Source organism: Sabethes cyaneus, chromosome 1 (genome assembly GCF_943734655.1).
Source record: "Sabethes cyaneus chromosome 1, idSabCyanKW18_F2, whole genome shotgun sequence".
Taxonomy (NCBI): Eukaryota; Metazoa; Arthropoda; class Insecta; order Diptera; family Culicidae; genus Sabethes; species Sabethes cyaneus.
The window spans coordinates 23,585,150-23,610,894 of NC_071353.1; the positions used below are offsets into that span (position 1 = coordinate 23,585,150).

Here is a 25,745-nt window from a genome sequence, read left to right on the forward strand (position 1 = left end):
AGATGCCAGAGCGCTGATGGCTGCATACTTGGAACGAAATTCTTACCAGCCAGCCGAGCCAAGCCGGTGCAATAGTCTCGTTGCTAATGGCCGCTGAAAGGTCACGCGCCTTCAGCCGAAGACTTCATACAGTATGCGGCAGCAAGGGGCAGCACAATTTATGACTCTTTGTGAAGGTTAAAGTATGCGAGAATGGTCCCAAGCCAGTGCAGGGCTTTTTTCCCAGGGAATTTTCAACGAAGCTTTCCGCTTTTTGATTTTTTTCCAAACCCGATACAAGCACAACATGGAATTGGACGTACGTGACTGGTAAAGTTGAAAAAGGGTACTACTTGAGGATGTTTTTTTTTTGACAAATAATCCTCATTACGTGAACGCAAACTGATTTGATTTGGTGATTCGGAATATTTTCGGCGATGGGCTCACCAATTTACTTATGATTTGAGCACATAAAAGTGTTGACCAATGTAAACAAAAATCAACCAATTCAAACGGTACACAACAAACAGAAAGGACACAGATTTTTTGTCCATATTCGCTAACACGAAACACGAATATCCAATCAGTAGTCCAACGGTTGTCAGCACCAGCTTGCGCCCTTAGGACTCTTCCACCCCGTTCGATATAGTCCGGCGGCAAGCAGGCAAGCCAGCTAGTTTATTCGACGCAAAGTGCATGTTAGATGACGTGATAGCGTCATTGATAAATGAATTATTAAATTTGATTATGGCAGTATGCGGAATGACAACGCTCCGAGGGGCCCAGCTCGCACAAACCTGCCTACACGGTTTAAAATGTCTACTAGGTACAGGGAAAGCAAACAGCCGACCCGGAAAAGCGAACGCAACTGATGTATTCAGTTGCGAAGTTAAATTATTACTGCGCACACGATTCTACATGGCAGATAATTGAGTTTTGAAATAATAAAGCTGTTTATTGGTGGTATTGGGTGACATTTTGACCCGCTTTTAGGTTGGTACGCAATCGATAACTTTAATGAATAGCTGATTTAGCAGCTTGCAAAATGCCTACCCGATGGTTATTAATCTAAGCATAAAAGTATTGGAATAACTGAACGAACTGCGAATCGGATTCGCTGTATTTAAAAAATATATGTGGAAACGGTAATCAATCAATAGTTGGAATAACCACAATGCCATAGAATTTTTCGGATAATGAATCGTATATCCACCCACCATTACACCAGGATTTCAAACCGTAGGGTAAAGCACACCTACAAGGTACTCTCCCAGATCCTGTTACGCTGGCTGTCACCGATAGCACAGAGTTAGTTTCGTAGGGAATTACCAGGCGGGCTTCTCAGATATTACAGAAATATCAGGATTATCACGTGCCCACGTGCATCACATCGTTAATGATTTTAAAGCAGCATACGATACAGTCGATCAAGACCAGCTATGGTAGATAATGCACGAACACAGTTTTCCGGATAAACTGACGCGAGTGATCGGTGCTATATTGGATCGGGTGATGCGTTTCGTGCGCATCTCGGGGACACTCTCGTGTCCCTTCAAAATGCGCAAATGGTTGAGACAAGGTGAGTTGAGGCTTATCCTGCATGTTGTTCACCATCGCTCTTCAGGGAATGATCCGACGAGTGTCCATCGAAACGAGGAGCACGATTTTCATCAAAGGTAGCCAACTCCTAGACTTTGCAGATGGCTTTGATATCATAACCAGGAACTTTGCGATGGCGGATATTTAGCGGCTAATATTTTTTGAAACGGTAGTTCTTTTATAATTGACGAAGCGACGGTAGAAGAAAGTAATAAACTTTAGAGTGAAGGATAAAGAGCGGATAGGTGATAGGGGGAGGGGTTACTAGTAGCTACGCTTAACAAGTAATCGCTGTGACTCCTACCTTTTGTCCAATGCTGGAAGGTGCATGGGTTCGAACCAAGCTATAATCTGGGATTATAACCGGATTCGAACCCACGAATGTATGAATGAATGTACGAATGTATCTTTGAACAATAGAGGCGCTAGACAAAAGGAGACTGCACAATCCCCTTATTAAGCGTGCGACGAATCTTTCAATGTTTCTTTTTTATCTTCTTTCAATTTGATCTTTATCTTGGACCAAATTGAAGTCCAGAAGGAAAACAATTTTGTAAAAATTCGAAACTACCTCTTTGATCGATGTTATTATTTAAACATTGAAACTAGACGAATTCGATGTCCTGAAAGTAAACAAGTTTTTAAGAGTGTTAAACTATCCTTTCAATCATTTCTACTCTTCGATCTGGCGTAGCTCTCTGCTGCTAGAACTAAGTAAGAAGTAAGACGTAAGGCAGCAATTTAATTAAAGCGTTTAATTTCCTGTTTTCCTGCATCATTTAGTTCCTTGCAATTCTTTGCATAGTTTCAATTGTATTACTGTCAAGTGTGAAAATAACTAAAAAGTATCGAAAAGAACTAGCAAAGTGCAGAGAATGTTGGGTAATAATTGATGATATCTTAACTGGCTGTCCACATATTGGTTGAAAGACAATAAGCTTCAAACCAATCCATCATAATGTATGGTGCTAGTAACATATTAACATATTAGGAGGGCTCCGTAGCCGCAAGGTTAACGAGTCTGCTTGGACAAGCGAGTGGTCGTGGATTCGAATCTTAGTAGAATCAAGCCATTCGATGTCAAGTGACTTTAGCATGGGTTAATTCTCAGGCCCCTCCATTTACCCTTCCTTCGTGCTGAATTCTATATTTACCCTCTGAAGCCTCTTGACAGTGCAAATGTCCCTCCTATAGTTAAGTGTACTGGTCAGAGGTATGAATGAGTCCTCGCTAGGGACGGCTATAATATGGGATAGTAACTGGCAGCGAGGAATAAGTGGGTAAAGTAGATCAAGCTTTGAAGGAAGGGTAAACCCCAATACACACAAGCACGCATAAAATTTAATAAGCATATCGCTCATTCAATAGCGGTTATAGCAAAAAGAAATGCAGTGCAGGTTTATACAGCAAACACCCGGGCGATATCACAATAGATCAACTATACTGGTCGTAGTGATGAGTCCACACATGAAAAAAAAACATATTAACGAGGAAATTGACGAATGTGAATCAGTGTTGTAAATGAATTATTATTCACTAGTTGAGCCCGAATCTTACGATCCGGAAAATATAAATGTCTGTTCAGAAAACTGGGGATGCATTCCATTGACCAGTGTTTGCGAAAATGTTTAATCTTTGTTCTTTGTTCTTTGAGTTCTTATATTACATAATATAGCTCTAAGATGTTGTACATAAAAGAGTCTTAGCCGGAAACTGCAACAAATAGTTTTTATGCTCACATTGAATTTTATTTAACTGAATAAAAACATTATCTCCACTGTGCAGATTTTATAGCTGGGCAAAATGACTCTTTTGTTTGAGTGGCTCTGAACCGTCCATTTTCTGCCGCGAACCGATTCATGTAGTCCGTGTTAAGTCAGGCAGAACCAAGTGACAAAATTCTGACTTCAAGAAAAACGCATTCAAAGTTTGCTGCTCTGTATCGTTTATAGCAATCAATCGTTCGAAATCATCTTCTAACTATGGCTGTTTGCAACATTTATGTAGTTTGAATAGAGTAAAATGTTGCTTAGAAAATCTGTCATTACCTCTTTTTTAAAAGTTGGCGACTTGGTCCAGTCTGATTTAACACCGAGCATATGATATCACGACCAGCAATCGAGTTGAGCAGGCGAGTCGAGCAGTCGAGTCAAGTAGTTGGGTCGAGCAGTCGAGTAGAACAGTCGATTAGAGCAGTCAAATCGAGTAGTCTAATCGAGCAGTTGAATCAAGATGTTCAGTCAAGCAGTCCAGTCCAGCAGCTGAGTTGAGCAGTTGAATTCAGAAGTCCAGTCAGACAGTTTAATCGAGCAGTTGAGTCGAGTAGTTCAGTCGAGCAGTTGAATCGAGTAGCCTAGTCGAGTAGTTGAGTCAAGCAGTTAAGTCGAGTAGTCGAATCAAACAGTTTAGTCAAGCAATGTAGTCGAGCAGTCGGTTCAAGTGGTTCTGTCGAGAAGTTAAGTTCCGCAACGAAATCGAGCAGTTGTGTTTAGTATTCCAGTCTAGCAGTTGAATCGAGCAGTTGAGTCGAGCAGTCGAATGGAACAGTTAAGTCGAACATTTGCGTTGAGCAGTGAAATCGAGTCGTCTAGTCGAGCAGTTGAGTCGAGTAATCCAGTCGAGCAGTTTAATCAAGTTGTTCAGTCAAGGTGTACAGACAAGCAGTCAAATCGAGCAGTTAACTCGAACAGTTCAATCGAGCAGTTGAGTCGAGTAATCCAGTCCAGCAGTTTATCGAGTAGTCTAATCGAGAAGTTGAATCGAACAGTCCAGTCAAGCAGTTTAATCGTGCAGTGAAGTCGAGCAGTTGGGTCGAGTAGTAAGTCGAGAAATTGTGTCCAACAGTAGAATCGAGTAGTCCACTCGAGCCGTTAAATCGAACTGTTCAGTTAAGCAGTCAAGTCGATTTGTCCAATAGAGTAGTTGAGTCGAGCAGTCGAATCGAACAGTTCAGCCGAGCAGTTCATTCGAGCAGTTCATTTGAGCAGTCCAGTCGAGCAATCAAATCGACCAGTCCAGTCAAGCAGTCTAGCTAACTAGTTAAGTAATCGAGCAGTCCAGCAATCGACCAGTGTGGTGACTGAGAATACAACCCATTGCTACGAAAGTATGACGTCCTGTCAGCGGCCTGTTTTTAGTTATCGATAAGCCTCTTATGACATCCTGTCAGATACCGGCACTGAGAAAACTTTTCGTATAGTTTCTATGTGTTTCACACATAGATTTTTTCCATGTGCCCAGTAAATGAACTTTATGTGCCAAACAGTTACCATTTATGTGTTTTTAAAATTTACCTTTAAAATTTACATACTATTCATATGCATATAATTTTCATGTGAACTTCTGGGCGGATTGTGTTTATATGTGGCACATAATACTCATAAGGATTTTCATATGGAAATTTTCCATTAGTTATGTGTGGATTATTTTGAGTGTGGTTTTGGCTACAGACAAGCCTCTTATATATATAGAGATTTTTTACCGTTTAACCGTAGTAGTAAGCAAACTCCTTAAACTAGTTAGTTTCGCTAACTGGATAGTTCATACCAAACCAGTTGCTTGGGGTTGACTTGTTGCTACAAATTAGCATAATGCGATATCATCGCCACTCAGCAGAAGATTGTAATTGTGGCCTGATGGTAACTCTTAGTGGAACGACAAACTCTAGGAATCGGATAAAAATGATTTACAGAGTATAGACATTCAACGCATTTAAACTTGACTTCATCTAACAAATGTATATTTTGTTATGTTTCAATTTTGGCAACATAGGCGACACGCATTTGTTGCCAATGCAAAATCCTACTGTGCTAACTAACAATATACAAAAAACTAGATGTACAGCAATGCTCTTCTTAGTCCCAGGGACGCCCACCTTTGATCAAGATTAGTAAAGTTCGCAGAAAATATTTAAAAACATAAATTATTGCAACTTAATAACAATGTTGCTATTCATCGATAAAAGTACTGATTAGGTTCGAAACACACTCAAAGGTGATTCCATAACGTTACATTCTCTGGCAATGATTTTCTAACTGAGAATTATTTAATGAGAGTGAGAGAAAAGCGAATTACCACTCACTCTTTTTCATGCAATGATTTAATCGCTAGTGATGCCAATCAAAAACGAATACCACGCATTTTGACTCATCACGATGAGTAGCGATGATTTATCAATTTTGGAAAACAGGCAAAAGCGCTATCGGATATTGGATTATACTGTCAAAAAAAACTTGTACCTAGCACTTATGTTGGTTTTTCAGTTCGACTATTAGCACCTGAGATACTTGGAATATATATTTTTGCGACATAATACATAAATGCACTTCAAAACATCAACGTTCTTCTACACCCAGAAGACGTTTAATCTCATAAAATTATTTTGCTATTCATAATTTTTCAACATTCACGATGAGTGCAGCATAAATCTTTTTCTTTTCGTGACAATGACAAGCACCAGGATAAAATTTTGAAAAGTAGCCGACGATATTTTTATTATCATCCTTCATCGTTAGTCACACAAGAAGAAAATGTATTATTTTTCATAGCTTCGAACCTTCGAGGCACCAATTAATAATAATAATATTGCACTAGGTTTGCATTTCATTGAAACTAATCTTGAAATTATTTTGTTTGTCCGTGTGTCGCTTGAAGTTACTGGTTGTGTATGGCGTTGCAAGTATATGTTGACGTTTGACAAGTTCATAATTGTTATATATGATAGGAATAACATTTTATATTTGAACGAGCAATATTTTTTTTTGTAATTTGCCAAAAAATAAGTTTGTTTACGTTTCATCGCAAAATACATTCTCGGTTGGATGACAGCGATTAACGATGATTAGCGATGAGTGTGAGACAGAAATACCGAGCGAGTATTTTCGGGTGTAATCAATTCATATTTTGCTCACCAGTTTTTGCCTCGGCGATTCATCGCGAGCAATCAGGATACGATTGAGTTGCCAGTTGATAAGATTTAAATCGCTGATGAGCAGGTGATGAGCCTTCATCGTGATGAAAATTTGCAACATTGCTTAATAACATACAAACGCATGGTCAGAAACAACTTTCTACATTTGAACCGTTCTATCATTCTTTCAATGGGGGAGGGTGTGGCAAAATTATCTGATATCCATTAATCTTTGAAAGGTCCTTGTTTGTGTGTGTGTGTGTGTGTGTGTGTGTGTGTGTGTGTGTGTGTGTGTGTGTGTGTGTGTGTGTGTGTGTGTGTGTGTGTGTGTGTGTGTGTGTGTGTGTGTGTGTGTGTGTGTGTGTGTGTGTGTGTGTGTGTGTGTGTGTGTGTGTGTGTGTGTGTGTGTGTGTGTGTGTGTGTGTGTGTGTGTGTGTGTGTGTGTGTGTGTGTGTGTGTGTGTGTGTGTGTGTGTGTGTGTGGACGTGTGTGTGTGTGTGTGTGGACGTGTGTGTGTGTGTGTGTGTGTGTGTGTGTGTGTGTGTGTGTGTGTGTGTGTGTGTGTGTGTGTGGACGTGTGTGTGTGTGTGTGGACGTGTGTGTGTGTGTGGACGTGTGTGTGTGTGTGGACGTGTGTGTGTGTGTGTGTGTGTGGACGTGTGTTTGTGGACGTGTGTGTGTGTGTGGACGTGTGTGTGTGTGGACGTGTGTGTGTGTGGACGTGTGTGTGTGTGTGTGTAATTAATTTCTAAGTGGTTTCTTAAATGCGAAACATCATCTGAGTTTTCTTTTTCAATTACGTTACTCAAAAGTAGAAATAAAATACACAGAGCTGGAAAATATATCAGAGCTACTATTGTTGAATACTTTTCACCGCTGCACTAATTACGCATCTAAATGGGTGTAAATGGCATTGCAAATAGGAAAGCCCTCTGTTGTGTTGTTTTCTACCACCGTCAAACAAAACAACGGTGCACCGCCGTGCATTTTTATGATATTACAACCGATCGCTATTTCTATCGAAAAACACATTTGCATAACAATATTTGTTCCACCACCGGCTGTACAAAAGCCGCATCCCGAGTGCAGTTTTATGGCCACTATGGGTGGTCATTTCGGCCCAGGCGGATTGCAAGCTGTAGGCATTAGTGCTGAGCTGCAGTACAGTAGCGTACACCTTCGCGAGAGAGCCGGCTGCAGCGACCGTTACCGTTCGTCGCAATTAACAACTGCACTATAGCTGAAAATGGTGCCCGATTTCTGAGCGAATGGAAAAATTCTCAGAATTCAATCTGAATAAATTATACTAGAATGCAACATGAAAACCGAAATCGCGATGCAAAAGAATGTTGTTTCGTATCGACCGAACATTAGTCGGACGTTCTAATTGATCAATTTGATGGTAACTTCATTTGTTTTGATTTTTCAAATTTTTACAATGCTTTTAGTAAATTGTGTGCCCTGATATTGGGTAAACATTCAATATTTATATAACCATATATTGCCATGTTTTTTAAATTTTTCACATAGACCGATTCTATTTATTGGTTTCTTTTCTACCATTCGTACCAACAACAGTCGCGTTCAAATGGTAACGATAAAATTTTTATGATTTGATTTTTTGACTACTGAAATTGGCTTAGAAAGGAATACCCATCGATCGTTTATTTAAATAAATCTCATACCCGTTATCGAAGTAGAAACGGACAAAAACAGTAGAATGGGTACAACTCTGATTGTAATTTCGTTAGCAAATTAACAATCAAAATTGAAATTCGGTAGATTCTGTTTGTACTCATAACCAGATCGAATGTGCCTCCACAAACACCAGCCGCCAGAGCGGCACACATTAATGCAATTACTCCCGGTGGTCGACGTTCGGTAACGAGCTTTGTGCCACATTCGGAATCGGATCGGTGCGATGGGAAGTTCGGAATCACTAATAAAACAATTGTCTATGAATGAGCCTCAAAGCGTACCCACTGACATTTGCCAATGTTGGTCCTGGTTAGTCACGCAACGATGGTTGTGAATTGCACTGCAATAATACCGGCTGCTTGGGGAGGCGTTCTATTAATTTCCGAAATGGGAGGGTTCAGAAAATTATCCGAAAATTGGACCGCCGGTGCGTCATGCATGAAATTGCAGGATCGTTTGGCGGAAATTTAAACGCGAAGAATGTTTTGTCAGTGATGTCGTGATAGGTTTCATGTTTGTGGTTCGCCGATAACATAAATTGTAGCAATTCGTAGAATCAAATTTCAATTCGAGCTAACTAAATCATCAGCCAGACCGTTTTGGGCATATCCCTGGGGCTTCCCGGCTCGAATCTATTAAAGTTTCAAACATGTACTCTGTTATAATGTCAATCCCTGATAGGTGTGCATGAAAAATTTAAACGCTTGATTACGTTCGATTACTACCATTCGCTATGAATACTTTAATTATATTTGCTTAAACCGCCATTACATCGGTTGCAGTATAATTAGTACCCCGGAATGTACTCGTCAGATGCATCACCGCCGCTCTAATTATGGATAAACACCACCGTCGGTTGCAACGGAATATAGACGCATTCGGTTCAGACACGCTGCTATGTTTGTTCGCCGTCAACATCTGCGAGTTTTGACAACGTAACTAACAGACGCGAAAAGCGCGCACTTCCTGAGAATGTGCATTGCGGCTGGCTGCACCCGATCAAATGCACACAGAGCATGTGCTAGAAATGGCTATTGTTGTTGAGCTGGCGACTGGGCGACGGATTAGCGGCACTCGATTGAACACTCGCGACTGGAGGAGAGGAGAATGAAGCTGCTACTAAATAAATGGGCGGTTGGGGCACTTGTGTGCGCGTTTACCTACGTATTTATATTTACCCGCATAATATGCCCTCCATGAAAACATGGAACAGGTAGGTAATCATCATTATCAGGGAAGCGAAACCCGTAGCCACTGGTGGTGGGCCATTTGTGACCCACAAACACGATGCTCAGAATTGAACTGTTCTGGACAGTATTAAAAGTTGTTTACTCGACGCTTTTTAAAAAGCATAAAAGTTATGCGAATACTGAAAAGAGTCAGCTATTAATAGATGAAGTAATTACCTTTGTTACGCCTTCTCACAATCTGGTTATTTAATGACAAGCTGAGTAAACCCGGCGCAAAACAGCGCCATAAAAAAAGTTTATCGTTGAATCTGAAATTTTAGGTTCTCTATCTCGAATAATGAAAATTTTCGCTAGGAATTAATGTTTATTTGATGTAGATGCAATATTTCATACTTGTATAATGTAGTGACGGAATGTGAATTGAGTGAGTGGTCTGAATAAAGGGAGTTTATAGAAAGTCAAGCTGACCCGATAAACTTCATATTGCCACAAATTAAACCGTGTTGCACATAAAACGTGAATCTCGGATAACCTTTGTCACAATCTCGAGTTTTGCAAGTTACTGAGGAGTTCAACCTTAGATGATTCATTTTGGCAGTTACTTAACTATGAAAGCATGGGTAGTTTAATATACAAATTTGCTATTTTTCCTCACAGTAATGTAGAAAACAACTCCCCCCATTGCTTAGCCAGATTATTTAATCCGTTCTGTCAAAAGTTATAGTTGTTTTAGGCGAAAAAATTGCTGGTAACTTAACTCGTTAGAAAGAGATTGTTAAAGTAAACAAAATGGCGTTTATTGCATCCGATGTACATTTTGATTGTTCTGTAAACACGACTGACATGTTCTGTAAACACGACTAAACATCACTATCGGTCACAGGCTTAGAGCTTAACCATATACACCATAGTGTAGTCCTGTCGATCCAGAACTTCACCGCATTGCTCGTATAGGTGTAGCCTATGGAACTTTTTTGAGAAAACTTAGCTTGAAATTTGTATGAGCATTTGACTTAATGGAGGCGCATGGTACATTGCGAATATCAGGAACGTTTAAGTAACAGTTCAAAAAGAAAAAAATGGTATGTTTTGGAAAAGGATGATTTGATTATGCAACAATCATTTCTAAAATCCTTTTTTTGTTCACCTGGAAGTGTTATTAAACTTTTCTCATACTGATAATACGTTAATTGCGGTCCAAGTAATTCATTTACGAAACAGGACGGTATTTTCTCTCTATTTAACTAAATACGGTGGCATAATTGAGACAAACGTTCAGAGATGTTCAGAGATGTTCAGAGACAATAGTTTTACTGCTGGATAACCGAAAAAAACATTCTTCTTTACCTTTTCTTTGTTACGTATCATGTTGAATAAAACAGCAATTGGAAATTTGCAAATAAACTCTAGCAAATCTGGTTTGATGGGCAGCGAAATTGCCAAGCAATGGATGAAGGAGGTGGCTAGCTGTTAGGATCAACATTCCGATACATTGTTGAATGGTCAACAAGATGGAGTGCTCAACAGAAATAGGAGAACGACTGAAGATGATGGACAAGCTATGGATCCACTAACTTTGGACGAGGTTATAAAAGCAGCGAGATAGCTGAAAAATGGCAAAGCAGCTGGAAAGGATGACATCCCTGCTGAAGTTTTGAAAGTCGGGAGCGAACTTTTGAAAGAACGGGTGCAATCTATCAGGTTATACTAAAAGGTATAGACTGAGAAGGAAATTCCCACGAACTGGTTAGAAGGTTTCATGTTCCCTATTTACAAAAAAGGCCTTTGACTCGACTGCAGCAATCATTACTTTTTTTTAATTATGCATACAAAATTCTCTCCCGCATCCTGTTTCTCAGAACAGACTGACGCCGTTGCAGGAAACCTTTGTTGGCGAATACCTGTGTGGTATTCGAGAGGAATGCTCCAAGACGGACCAAATGTTCACCTTGCGACAAATCCTCGATAAATTCCGGGAATTCAACTTGCAGACTCACCATTTGTTTATAGACTTTAGGGCGGCGTACGGTTCAGTTAAACGCAATGAGCTGTGGCATATTATGCTCGAACATGGTTTTCCATCAAAACTGATAAGGCTGAAACGTTCTATTGTTAATGGTTCCAATCAAGCATTAGAATAACAGATGAAACATCGGACGCGTTTGTGGTTTAAAATAAGATGAAGGTGCTATTCGAAGGGCAGGCGTGTAGAGAATCGGTTCCATCTTCACGAAATCTCATATGCTCCTAGCGTTTGCGGGCGACATCGGTATCATCGGTGTTAACCGTAGAACTGTGGAAACAGCGAACACGCGTCTTAAATCATGAATCGGATGAATCATGAAATCTACCAAGTAAACCAAGATGCGGATATTATGAAGCGACTAAACCACAGCAGGCTAAAACGGGCTGGTCACGTAGCAAGGATGTTGGATGAGAGACCAGCGAAAACAGACCGCGTACCCGTTGGATGAGCGCTGTTGACGTAGCTGCTAGAGCTGCGGGTGTTAGGGACTACTGAAGAGCGGCAGCGAAACAATGTATTGGCAATTCTAGACATGCTTTGGTACCAAGGCTTGAAAGTTTTTATGGTATCATGGTACTCATGGTATCGGACCGACTTCATTGATGAACATCCATATAAATTTAATACACCAGCGCAATTTTGTCTTGATTTTTCAAGATAAGCAACATGCAAAAAACAATCTTGCACGAATTTTTGCTTTTTCAATTACATTTGTAGTTTCAATTCAGAACACCAAACATGTGTACCGGAATTAACGAGGAGAAAAGTTTAATAACTCTTTCAGATGAACGAAAAAGTGCTTTTAGAAAAGCTTGTTGCATAATCTAATTATCCTTTTCAAACAATATCATTTTCTTTTTGATCTGTTACATAACCGTTTAGGATATTCACAATGTACCATGCGCCTCCATTAAGTCAAATGCCCATACAAATTTCAAGTTAAGTTTTCTCAAAAAAGTTCTATAGGCTACACCTATACCAGCAGTGCAGTGAAGTTCTGGATCGACAGGACTACACTATGGTGTATATGGTTAAGCTCTAAGCCTGTGACCGATAGTGATGTTTCCTTGTGAGATGGATTTTTAAAACTTTAAAACAACTACAACTTTTCAGGATACAGACAATTGTCACTTGATTTTACAGGTTTTTTGTTGTACTTTTAAGGGAGGGTTTTTTGTAGGAGTCGTTTGATCAGCCACCATTTGCCTCCTTGGGAAATATTTAAGCTCAAAGAAGTACTATTTTTCACCAAAAAAGCTCAAAATCTCCGAAACTTCAGAAAATAACGTATAATAATGTTCTACAAAAACGTTGATTTTAGCAAGATAAACAACTAGCTTGAACACTATGAACACGTAAAAGTTGACTAGAATAAGTCAGAGTTTAAAAAACCAGAATAAGTCAGAGTTTGTATTGATATTTAATACAATTTTGCCGAAAGTACCAAATCTGTCGCATGCTCACCTGTCGCATGCAACGCGTCAAAACAGAGAGAGATACAGAGAGACTAGAGCTTCGGAAAAAAGAATCCATCGTCTAAAGAAACGCGAGTACGAGGAGCACGTGCTCGCCGGCGCAGAGGAGCGATACGCCAGCAACGACACACGGAGTTTCTATAAAACGGTGAGATGCAGGAATTTTGCCATGCCTGTGAGGTGCAATGATAGTGCTGGCAACCTGCTTACCGACAAAACGACGGTAACAACCAGGTGGAAGGACCACTTTACACAGGGACAGGATAAAAATTGTAAGCGATGGTCAAGCTGTGGAGCCACCAACACAGGAGGAGGTTAAGAAACGGTAAGGCTGCTGGGAAGGACGGTATCCCGGCTGAACTTCTAAAAGCGGGGAGCAAGCGGCTGTACGAAGCAATCCACCGGATCATTGTCAGGATCTGGGAGGAAGAACAAATGCCGGAGCAGTGGTTGGATGGTCTCATTTGCCCAATTTTCAAAAAGAGACATCGAAGGGAGTGTAAAAACTATCGAGGAATTACATTGCTCAATTCTGCCTACAAGGTGCTTTCCCGTATCCTGTTCTGCAGACTGAGACCGTTAGCGAAGTCCTTCGTCGGCGAGTACCAAACTGGTTTTCGTGAGGGTCGCTCCACGACGGATCAGATGTTTACCCTGCGTCAGTTGCTAGACAAGTTCCGGGAGTACAACTTGCAGACACACCATCTGTTTGTGGACTTTAAAGCGGTGTACGATTCAGTTAAACGAAATGAGCTGTGGCAGATATTGCAAGATCATGGTTTTCTGCGAAACGAGTTACGCTGATTCGTGCGACGCTGGACGGATCCAAATCATGCGTTAGAATAGCGGGTGAGACCTCAGCTGCTTTCGTGACGTTGGATGGACTGAAGCAAGGGGATGCACTCTCTAACCTGCTATTCAACATTGCCTTGGTAATGCACCTTACGAAGGGCAAACGTGGAAAGGAATGGAACTATCATCACGAAATCTCACGTGCTTCTTGGTTTTGCGGATGACGTCGATATCATCGGAATCAACCGTAGAACAGTGGAAGAGGCCTTCAAGCCCTTTAAAAGGGAAGCTGCGAGATTGGGACTTACCATTAATACCGCCAAAACGAAGTACATGGTTGCTGGTAGGGAACGTGGGAGCTCAAGTGGTGTTGGTGCCGAGGTGGAGTTAGATGGGGAACGATATGAAGTAGTGGAGGAATTTATACACCATGGTACACTCGTGACATGTGACAACGATGTAAGCCGCGAAGTGAAACGACGAGTTGCAGCCGCGAATCGGACTTTCTACGGATTACGTAGCCAGCTGAAGTTCCGTAGTTTGCAAATTCGCACAAAACTGGCGCTCTAAAGAACACTACCCAAGTAACATTTTGGGTTTTATTACATTCTTATGATGGCATTTAAAACTAAAATTAGTCATGAAGACCGCCATAAGAGTACAATAAAACTTACATTGTTGCTTGGGTAATCATCCCGGTGGCCCTTTGCAGACACGAATCATGGACGCTAAATGAAGCTGATCGGCGAGTGCTTGGGGTTTTTGAGCGTAAAATTCTGCGAATGGAGTGTGGCGCAGACGCATGAATCATGAGCTGTACCAAGTATACAAATATGCTGATATAGTGAAGGTAGCGCAATGTGGCAGGCTGCGGTGGGCTGGACACGTGGCCAGAATGCCCGATGAAAGAGTAGCCAAAACTATTTTCAGCAGAGAACCAGGAAGAGGCCGTAGACTCCGAGGCAGACCCCGCACCCGGTGGGTGTGTGCTGTCGAAGACGATGCACGTTCAGCTGGTGTTCGTGGGGAGTGGAGAACGGCAGCCCAGGACCGACGGTGCTGGAGGACCATAATTCGTTCGGCGCAGGATCGGTAACGGACCGTTGCCACTAAAGTAAGTAAGTACCAAATCAAAAAAATGTTACTAAAGACACTACATACGAAAAACTTCACATTTCGGCCCAACATCACAAGATCACGTACCGTGACCGCATACAATTGCGATCCGATCACACAACCTACATGGTCAATTTTTAGAAAATTGAGCCAAAATCTGTAGTAAATAAGCACGCTTAGTTATTGTGCTATGTGTTTATGTGTCAGTTGTTGAAAAATGACTGCCTTTGGGGCACCATGCACTTCAAAATAAATTAAATTCGACAGGCAGAAGCAAAAAACGCCATCAAAATGTATTTTCTTAGCCGAAGTGCTAAGCGCACGATCAAGTTTGCTAAGATCTTAGCAGCGTGAAAACATATTACCTTCTTCGGTATTCTATGATAACTAATAGATACAAGCATATATAACCGTTCTGTATCAAATTGGGCTGAAAAAATGCTGAATTTGCGGAATTTATTCCATTAAAGTAATTGATCGGAATTATGAACATTTTTACCTTTGTTATACTATAACAAAGGTTTAGGAATTGGTCGAAAAACACGAAATTGATCCGAGGCCCGGAGGGCCGAGTCACATATACCAATCGACAGGGTTCGACGAACTGAGCAATGTCTGTGTGTGTGTGTGTGTGTGTGTGTATGTGTGTATGTATGTGCGGAGCGCAACTTTTCTATCGCCTGTTTCTCGGAGATGGCTGAACCGATTTGTTCGCTATTACTTTTGTTTGAAAGGTATTATTGCCTAGTATATCACTATTGAATTGTTTCGAGGTCCGACATTTCGTTTAAAAGTTATAAGTAAAAAAGTAAAAATTACGTGACACGATTTTCTCCGAACCCAAATGACCGATTTCAACGATCTCGGTATCGAATGAAAGCTCTTGTTAACACTAAATTTTTCGGATAAATTTTATTGAAAACAAACAATCAGTTTAAAAGTTATGCTTAAAAAACCTGTTTTGACAAGGTAATAATTATCGCCTGTTTCTTAGAAATGACTAAAGCGATTTATACGCTATTAGTCTCATTTGACAGGTAACATAACCTAATAGATCACTATTGATTTGTTTTTTGATTGGACGTTTAATTTGAGAGTTATGATCAATTGAATACAACACATTAAAATTTACAATAATTTATAACGATTTCATCTAAGATGATTTATCTAGTTTGAATTATTTTGGCATCAAATTAGAGATTTTAATGCTACAAATATATCTGCAAAATTTCAGAAGAATCGGTTTTGCCGATCAAAAGATATTAACCCTCCAACACTCGCCCCGACTTTTGTAATTCGGTTACTCGTGCGCACAATGGTCCAAAGCCAAAAAGACATGCGCATTAGAATTTTGACTGGGAAAACTTGGTTTTAGGTTTATGGAACCTTCGGAAGAATTTCTTGAAATTGAAAGTTCTATCGTCTGGTGCAATTTAAATTTTGATTAATCCCCCTATAAGTGAAATAAAAAAAAATATTTTTCTTCAGTTTCAATATAACACATTGATGTGTTCTGCAAAGTTTTAGAACATATTATTACAAGAAATTTTGTTGAATACAGTAACCTTCTATCTATTAAGCGAAGAGAGAAAAATCTTATTCATTGTATATGAATTTGTAAGATCAGTTTTTTCTATTTTAGCTCTTTTTGTAATTGTTGCATTCCTTTTTATGTACTACAAAATTGTATAAATAGTAAAAATACACAACTTTGATTAATATAGTATACCTCTATGTTTGTTTGTTTAGGTGCTGTAGAACTTTGATTAAAAAAAAGCCTTAATTTTGACCCCGAATGACTCGACTACCAACAGATGCATTTTAAACATTTTATATTTGCTAATTATGTTGCTGCATACAGACACCATTTTTACATATGAAGAAACGAGAGAAACTTCCAGGGCCAATCGCGGTACAACTCACATGCTGATTGCTTCGTTTCTGTGATGTCAGTTTATGCTGATCTATTTGCCCAACAATTTAAAGTATTAATGCATAATTATGACATTTTGCTCATAACAAGGTAATTGAAGAACATACGTTAGTTAAGCAGAGATTTGTAACTTTATAACAATATGGCATTCAAAAACCTACACGTGTTGTACAAAATGTAACAGCGTGAGTAATCGAAGGTTAATAGAAATTGATGAAATTTATTCAAGAAAACTTTATTGATGTCAATCAAAAATAATGGCGTTACAGAAATTTATGCGTAGTTCAAAAACCTATGAACTAGACTTACTACGCAATGTATATGTTAAAGAATAATATTTCCTCTTATAACTTGCTTTTACTTGCACTTACTCAAATTAGAAACAACCAGCTTACCCTTACTCAGTAATTTCATGAAAAAAGGATCTATCAAAATTTATAGGTGCTGCTATTTTGTTCAAATTTTGTAAACTTATTAAATTTCCAAAAATTTAATGAAAACCAACGCACCACGCAACGTTAACCAATAGATGAATTATGTTTCGAAGACGTGTCGATTTCTATCTCAAGTTCTAAGCAAGTAAGACCGTATAACAAAGGTTCCTTTCACCACTAGGTGGATTAAATCGGGTTTTTTTCTGCTTCTAATTCCGATCACTATATCAAAGTTATAAACGGGCAAAGTGCAAGCTAACGAAGTTACTATTTGGATTTTAGGATTGATTGCAACGTGATAACATGGTAGGATTATCGAAAGTTTTTGACGTAGGACTACGTCTTACGGCAGGGTGCCAACCAAAATTTGGAGTTAAGCCACCGTCACGAAAAAATGAAAGATTTTGAACGCTAATAGCTCTTCCAATTTCAAACGGATTTTGATCATAAACGATGCAGCAATTGTATGGCTTTCTTGAAAAGACTGTTTGTCAATCGCTAAATAGTGAAAATAACCGAAAGGTTGCAAGCTAAAAATTCTCCATACATTTTCCGTATGATAGTCTTGCTTCCCAGGCACGGACGACCATTACACACACCAAGCTTGTGGCTGGTGCTGATTAGCATAAGCAAGCAAAGGCATAGGCACAGGCATAGGATTCCGCCCGTGTGCTGCTACTCCGTTATTGACCAGGACCGATGAAAATTGCAAAATAATGGCTGGAAAAAGCATGCTTAGGACAGCGCACTGTTCCTTTTCATGTAACCTTATCAGGCCCCTGCGTGCTGATCAATACAGACGCCGGCCACGTCCAAATGCGGGTCCTGGTGGGATGGGAAGGAATGTTAATCCAATACTAGTTGCTAATAAAGACTAGGGAATCCTCTGCATCTTCACAAGCATCAAGCTTGCGGCTGCTGCTGATTCAAGACAAAGAAGCAAAATAAACTTGCGTGTTTTTTGTTTACTACAGAGCACAGTATAGCCTAGGTGCTACATGCCGATTTGGAATTTTGACCTTCTGTTTTTATACGACAGGCTTCGTAGCCTGTAAGAATACGGGACAATTGTGCTACAAATCCTTTGACTCTTTCTGCCTTCTTGACTTTACAACAAGATAATATTATTATTATATTGTTTGTTTTTTTCTCACTTTACGCTATTTTACGCTACACATATACCAATATGGTGTAAAAAGTTTTCTTTAATATTCGAGGTTCCTTCGCGAAAACCAGGCTCACGTAGTTCTACGCCAACTACGCGGTCAGGTCTGGAACACAACCTTTCCGATTTGATTTTTACTATTATTTATGATCAAAGCTTCATGAAAACGTCGAAGTGACCCAATTTTATTGTAATTGTAACAGTTGAACAAAGTTAAAAGAAGAGGAAAGTTTTATAATCCGCTTGTCGATCTTTTAAGTACACAAATTTTATGAATATTAAGCTAATGATAATAATGATCATTAACGCAAGCAGAAGATGACTGGTAGGGGGATTGTCGTCAAACTACATAAAAGCAATACATTTCAGATCCATTTGGTACAAGTTGACAAAAGTTTTTTGCTTTAACAGCTCATCATGACGTGATCGGAATTAGTTACACCTGTGTTCGGAATTAGAATCACCCCTTATAATTGATGATCGGAATTGGGTGTACTAATGCATCATACTTGATACATTTTTTTAACTTTCGGTAAATAATTTAGGCATTTTAGTATTTTTCCATGAAACATAATTGAAAATACTTGCTAAAGACACATACTGTGTTAATAAATATCAAAGCTATATTTTTCAGTAGGGACTCAAAGATGAATCATGCCTTAGGTGATCGGAATTAGGTGCTTTCACGGTATTTCGCTGTTTGGACCACTATGGATTGTGAAGAACGTGCTGCGCGAGCCACTGATACTGATGCCGATGGAAGATAGTAATGTCCCAGCACCCGATCTCCCAGAAGTCAAACGATAAATTGGGTTGCTGAAGACTAACAAAGCCGCTGATAAGGGCCACCTGCTAGCAGAACTTAATAGACATGGCAGAGAAACGCTGGCGCTCTACACCGAATTATTTCCAAGATTTGAGAGGAGAAAAAGATACCGGTGGAAAGCACGAAAGTATTGGTCTGTCCCATGTACAAAAAGGGTTATTGGCTTAACTGCTGTAACTATCGTGGCATAACGTTGGTAAACGTCGCATACAATGTACTCCCCCAGATCCTGTTACGCCGGCTGTCACCGGTAGCACAGGATTTCGTAGGGAATTACCAAGGGGGCTTCAGGGGGGTCGCGCAGTTACGGACCAAATTTTTACCATTCGACAGATCTTGCAGAAATTTCGGAAGTACTAGATGCCCACGCATCATTGATTTCAAAGCAGCATATGATGCAGTCAATCGAAACGAGGTCTAGCACGATTTTCCGGTTAAACTGTCGCGACTGATCAGACCCGAATTGGATCGAGTGAGTGGTGCGCATCTCGAAGACACTCTCGAGTTCTTTCGAGCCGCGGCGAGGGTTGAGACAAGGTGATAGCTTATCCTGCATGCTGTTCAACTTTGATATCATAGCCAGGAGCTTTGTCATGGCGGAGGCAATCTACACCAGAATGAAAGCGGAACTAAAAAGTCTAGAAGGATTGGGCTAGCAATAAATGAGTCGAAGACCAAATACATGAAAGGGAGAGGCTCGAAGGAAACAAACGCGTGCCTCCCACGGATAGTCTCACCATTGACGGCGACAAACTAGATACCGGGAAACTCTTCAAACTGCGACAAAGTGTAAACCTAACGTTGCAGTGGAACTCTTGACTGTCAACAGCGGTTGAAGGTCATTCGAGACCTCAGACTGATTCCAAAATATCACGGTATATACTTCGGCAAAAACAAACTGAATACTGATCGCTGTACTACGCGGCAAACCTGTCTCGGGAGATGCTATAAGTGTTATCGAATAGAATAGAATAGAATAGAATAGAATAGAATAGAATAGAATATAGAGAACCCATCCGAGGCCTCAACCAACCAAGTTATTCAGTAGGTATGTTAAAATTCTCCAAAATGGCCGTGTTTGCAGAGTTCCCACGCACCATTTGCTCGTTGACTTCAAAGCCGCATATGATACCCTCGACCGAAAAGAGCTAAGGAAAATCATGAACGAGCACAGCTTCTCCAGAATGCTTAAACACCCGATCAGATGATTCTAACAAAAATATTACAGAATTATAGCTCAAGTTGATATTTCTATCAAACTTTGTTATAAATGTGATAGAAAAACTTGCGACATACAAAATGATTCTATCTCGTTCTGTTACTTATAACACGTTTTGTTACTATTTGGTTATACAACAGGACAGAATGCCGATTTCTGTAACTCATCTTGTAATAAACTAGATTAAATTATATCATAATCTATACCTATAAAGAAGGATTTCTGTCTGTCTGTCTGTCTGTCTGTCTGTCTGTCTGTCCGTATGTTCCTTATAGAGTCGAAAACTACTGAACCAATCGGCGTGAAAATTTGCATGTAGAGGTTTTTGGGGCGAGGAAAGGTTTTAGTGATGGTTAGAGACCCCTAAATTTGGCATGTGGGTGTTTTCGGTGACAAGAATTTATTGTATGGTAAATTGAGACCCCACCCCTCTTTATAAGGGGAACTATAACTCCTCTCCCCTTTAAGAGCAGGGGCTTCCAAACAAATTTCCTCATAACTCGAGAACTAATCAAGCAAATGGAACCAAATTTGGCATGTGAAGGTTTTCGAGGGCAAGAAAATTTTCTATGGTGAATTAGGACCCCTCCTCACTTTAAGAGGGGGGGCTCCTGTACAAATGAAATACAAATTTCCTTATAACTCGAGAACTAATCAAGCAAATAGAACAAAATTTGGCATGTGGGTGTTTTCGGTGACAAGAATTTATTCTATGGTAAATTGAGACCCCTCCCCTCTTTATAAGGGGAATTATAACTCCTCTCCCCTTTAAGAGGGGGAGGCTTCCATACAAATTTCTTCATAACTCGAGAACTAATCAAGCAAATGAAACCAAATTTAGCATGTGGAGGTTTTTGGAGGCAAAAATATTTTCTATGGTGAATTAGGACCCCTCCCACACTTTAAGAGGGGGGCTTCTACACAAATAAAATTCAAATTTCCTCATAATCTAACTCAAGAACTAATTAATCAAATGGAACCATATTTGGCATGTGGGTGTTTTTGGAGGCATGAATTTTTTCTATGATGAATTAGGACCCCTTACCTTTTTAGGAGGAGGGGCTCCCATACAAAAGAGAAATAAATTTCCGCATAACTCCAGAACTAATCAAGCGAATGGAACCAAATTTAGCATGTGGGTGCTTTTGTAGGCAATTTTTTTTCTATGGTGAATTGAGATCCCTCCCCTCTATAGGAGGGGAATAATGACCCCTCTCCCTTTTAAGAGGGGGGGCTTCCACACAAATGAAATACAAATTTCCTCATAACTCGAAAACTAATCAAGCAAATGGAACCAAATTTGACATGTGGGTGTTTTTGGAGACAAGAATTTTTTCTATGGTGAATTGAAACCTCTCTCTACTTTAGGTGGGGGGGCTCCTATACAAATGAAATACAAATTTCCTCATAACTCTAGAAGTTGGGGGAGTTGTTTTCTACTTTACTGTGAGGAAAATTTGTATATTAAAACACCCATGAACTCCTCAGAAACGTGCAAAACTCCAGATTGTGGCAAAGGTCATCCGAGATTCACGATTTATGTACAACACAGTTTAATTTGTGGCAATACGAAGTTTGTCGGGTCAGCTAGTTTAATAAATTTTTGATATGTTTATTGCAGCTTTTGTTACAATTTTTGTTATTTTAACTACTAACGAGACCAAATTTATAACGAAACTCAAAGCAGATTTTGTTATAAAATACTTGTTATTTAGAACTCATATTGTTATAAACTTGATATTTTCATTTAATCGGGAAACTGATTCGATCAACGATTGATGGTACACAGTACATAGTGGTCCATACAGTGGCTTGTTTAAGTTTAATTTTTCCTGAATTTCACGAGCCTGTTGGATAAAATGGGGCAAGTGGATATATCAAATCAGTACTTCACGATGAATTTTAGGACAGGTACCCATATGACCCAAATGAGAGCACGGTAAACATATCTTTTATGTGTTTTGCGAACGCCATAAGCTTAATGCACGCAAGCACTGATTTCTTGTCTCCACTTGCCTCATTCTACCCTATTGGCTCGTGAAATTAAGAACATTTAAATAAGCGTTGTAAGGAAAGGTCATTGAGATTTGCGATCTTCTGCAAAAACAAGTATTTTGAGTGCTTCGATAGTTGCAGAACAATGTAGAACAATGTGTTCTTCTAAAATGCAACCAACATAAATTAAGTATGAAAAACTAATATTTCAAGAACTTTCTTAGAAAATGGTCTGTACCTCTGCATCCGATAGTGATGAAAATGTCATTTTTTCAGTAAAGTTGTTCGCTTTTATATTTTCTACCACTTTGCCGAAATTACAGGAATCCCCCGTATAAGGCGACGGGTGGTGCTGTACAGCCATGATTTCACAGCAATTCAATGTGTACCATGTGTATAAACAGGTAGGTATTTCCTTTGTATGAAGATTATTAAACTGAACCATTTTTTCAAAAATGGCTGAGTTAGCTCAACCATTGAAATCAAATAAATTTATTTATATAGGATAAACACAGCTTTACTATTACAATAGGTACAAAAACTAGTACAAAAGGTTAAAAGTTTATCAAACCTGCTCAAAAACTGCTACCTGCTACCACATTTTTAACCAGCACAACCGTTTCTCCTTCAATTTAAAGTTGTTTGATCCGCAACAAACGCTTTCACCCACATTTCTCGGTATTGTATCAACTTTTTATCCACGACAGTAGCAATTACACCGGTACAAATCTGCTTTTCCAACTGTACTTCACAATTTTAGTAAACATGAAATTACATAACTCGAGCAGATGAACTCGTGATGTGCACTTTTTCCACTAACCTACTTAGGGTAGATTGTTGTAATATCTGCGATATTTTTGATACGTAACGAGCAAAACACTATTTTAACTACACAGATCACTGACATCTACATGTAGAGGGACAAACAGGCACACCTACACACGGTAGATTAGAAAGTAAGAAAAATTCATTTCATTTGCATATTGCTTTCCGGCCGCTAGAAACCTTTCCTCCGCTAAGTGCCGTAAATAATTTAACAGCACCAGAGCGCACTTTAGCTATTTTTCCGCTTTTAAAGGAGCGTACATCTGCTTACCGACCGCTGCACACTTGAACACATACACGCATAGTCGGATGCGGCGGCGGCTGCTGCTGCTGCTGGTGCATTTGGGGTCGGTAATAACATTTGCACTATTTTTGCACCCACTACCACTACTACTGCCTGAAAACTAGTCGTTCTTCGCTGCAGATTCGCTGCGTTTTTGCAATCAATAATTTTTATTTCTTCACTTCTGCAGCTGACAAATATTTCTATGAAATACCGCACTGTCGCCTGCTCCTACTCCCACTGGACACATTCATTTGAGCTAAACGACAACCACTTTGTGATTCGCACTATTTCCGCTTCATCGCTTTCACTTGTTCCTGTCGCGTTCGTGTCTAATCCAGCGAGAAAAAAACACACAGGATCTATTTCCCACCCGCAACCCAGAACAAACAAACCGCTTTCTAGCGGTGAGAGAAAACTGGTGGCAATCCCCGACGGCGCCCAATGACCCCCAACGTCAGTCAGCACTTGACACCGGATTGATGATTTTACGCACGGTTACATGAGAAATCACCTTTGCCTGGCGACGCGCACAAATTCTAACTGAGCCTACCGAGCGAGATGAAAGCGACGATGAAAATTCGATACATTCGGGTCGGAAAAACAGCAGACGAACCGCAGTCAGTGGGGCGTTATGTAGCAGTAAGTGCACGGCCCAACGGCGGCGGCGGCAGCAGCATCAGAACTCTTTCGGCCGATTCGGGCAGTCGCCTTCTCTATTTTAGTGGGTTATGCTGCCGAGAACTCCTGCTCAGCTGGTCCGTACACTCAGTGCCGAACGACATCCGGCCAGCTGCAGTGAGTGTGAGTGCCGTACGAACGTTCGTTCTCTTCTAGAGGGAGTACGCTTTCCCGACGACTAACAAGCGATGGGATACAACGTGAGTGTAGGCAAAATCAAAAATCTCATGAACTGCAGTATGCCTTCGGAGGATGATAAGTATAAGCCGCATATATAAAGAGAAACGCGTATAAATAGCCTTTTCTAATTTTTTTCTATAGTGAGATATGTGTGACGGTATATAAATTAATATCTACTGTTATTTTAACACTTACTTGTTTACTTACTGACTGACTGACTGACTTACTTACTTACTTACTTACTTACTTACTTACTTACTTACTTACTTACTTACTTACTTACTTACTTACTTACTTACTTACTTACTTACTTACTTACTTACTTACTTACTTACTTACTTACTTACTTACTTACTTACTTACTTACTTACTTACTTACTTACTTACTTGCTTGCTTATTTACTTATTCACTTACTAACTTACTTGCTTACTTACTTACTTACGTACTTATTGTCTTGCCTACTCACTTACTTACTTGCTTATCTACTTACTTACCTCACCTTACTTACATCTTAGGTGGCTCGTAACGTAACTAGAATTCCTCCTGTACTAGTCCTGGGCTACTAAGCGGCAATTCATTGAGCGTGTCGACGAACGCAAGTCTGCTTCAACCTGGTCGAGTCATCTAGTAGGGCCTCTCTATTCCTGGTACCGTTGCGGTTCTTGAAGAGTACGAATTTCACTGCGCAGTCTTCGGGCATCCTTGCGACGTGGCCGGCCCACCGTAGTCTCCTAGCTTTCGCCAGGTGTACGATGGGAATCTCTCCAATTAGTGCCTGCAACTCGTGATTCATACGTCTACACCACTCTCCGCTATCCGCCAAAAACAGTCCGTAACATCTTTCGTTCAAATGCGGCAAGCGCTCGTATGTCTTCCGTAAACAAATTTACTGTTTCAAGTCTGTAGAGGACTACCGGTCTGATTGGCGTTTTGTACATCTTCAGTTTTCTGCGGCGTCGTATGCCCCTTAATCGAAGCGTCATTCAGAGGAAAATGTAGGCTCAACTTCCAGCTTGAATGCGTTGTTGGATCTCCTTACTCGTATTATTGTTGCCGGTCACCAGAGATACCAAATATACGAAGTGATCAACCACTTCCAGTTCAACGCCGTCGATAGTCACTGTCCGTGGAAGGCGAACGTTGTTTTCTCTGGAGTTGCTCCCTACCATATATTTGGGTTTTGAAGCTTTAATTTGTAACCCAAGCCTCCTAGACTCCGTTGTTAGTCTAGCGTAGATTGCTTCCGCCGCCCCAAGGTTTCTAGTAATGATGTCGAGGTCATCTGTAAAACCTAGGAATTGGGTACTCTGGCTGAAGATCGTTCAATAGCGATATTGAATCACATACACGAGTCCATCCCCTTACCGCAACCCTCTGCGCGATTCGAAGGGACTCGGCAGTGCCCCCGAAACACGCACG

General features: G+C 40.2%; 1 protein-coding gene across 4 annotated transcripts in view; it reads right to left on the reverse strand.

Moving 5' to 3' along the window:
• LOC128741123 (5-hydroxytryptamine receptor 1-like) overlaps positions 1–24,105 on the reverse strand; it is a 158,231-nt gene extending 134,126 nt beyond the window's left edge. For 3 of the 4 annotated variants that reach the window (XM_053836729.1, XM_053836737.1, XM_053836710.1), the window contains exon 1: positions 22,928–24,105. The gene's annotated coding sequence lies outside the window, so the exon portion shown is untranslated. The remainder of the gene's footprint in view (positions 1–22,927) is intronic. The other variant, XM_053836720.1, reaches the window with a different exon arrangement.
• Positions 24,106–25,745: the final 1,640 nt, after the last annotated feature.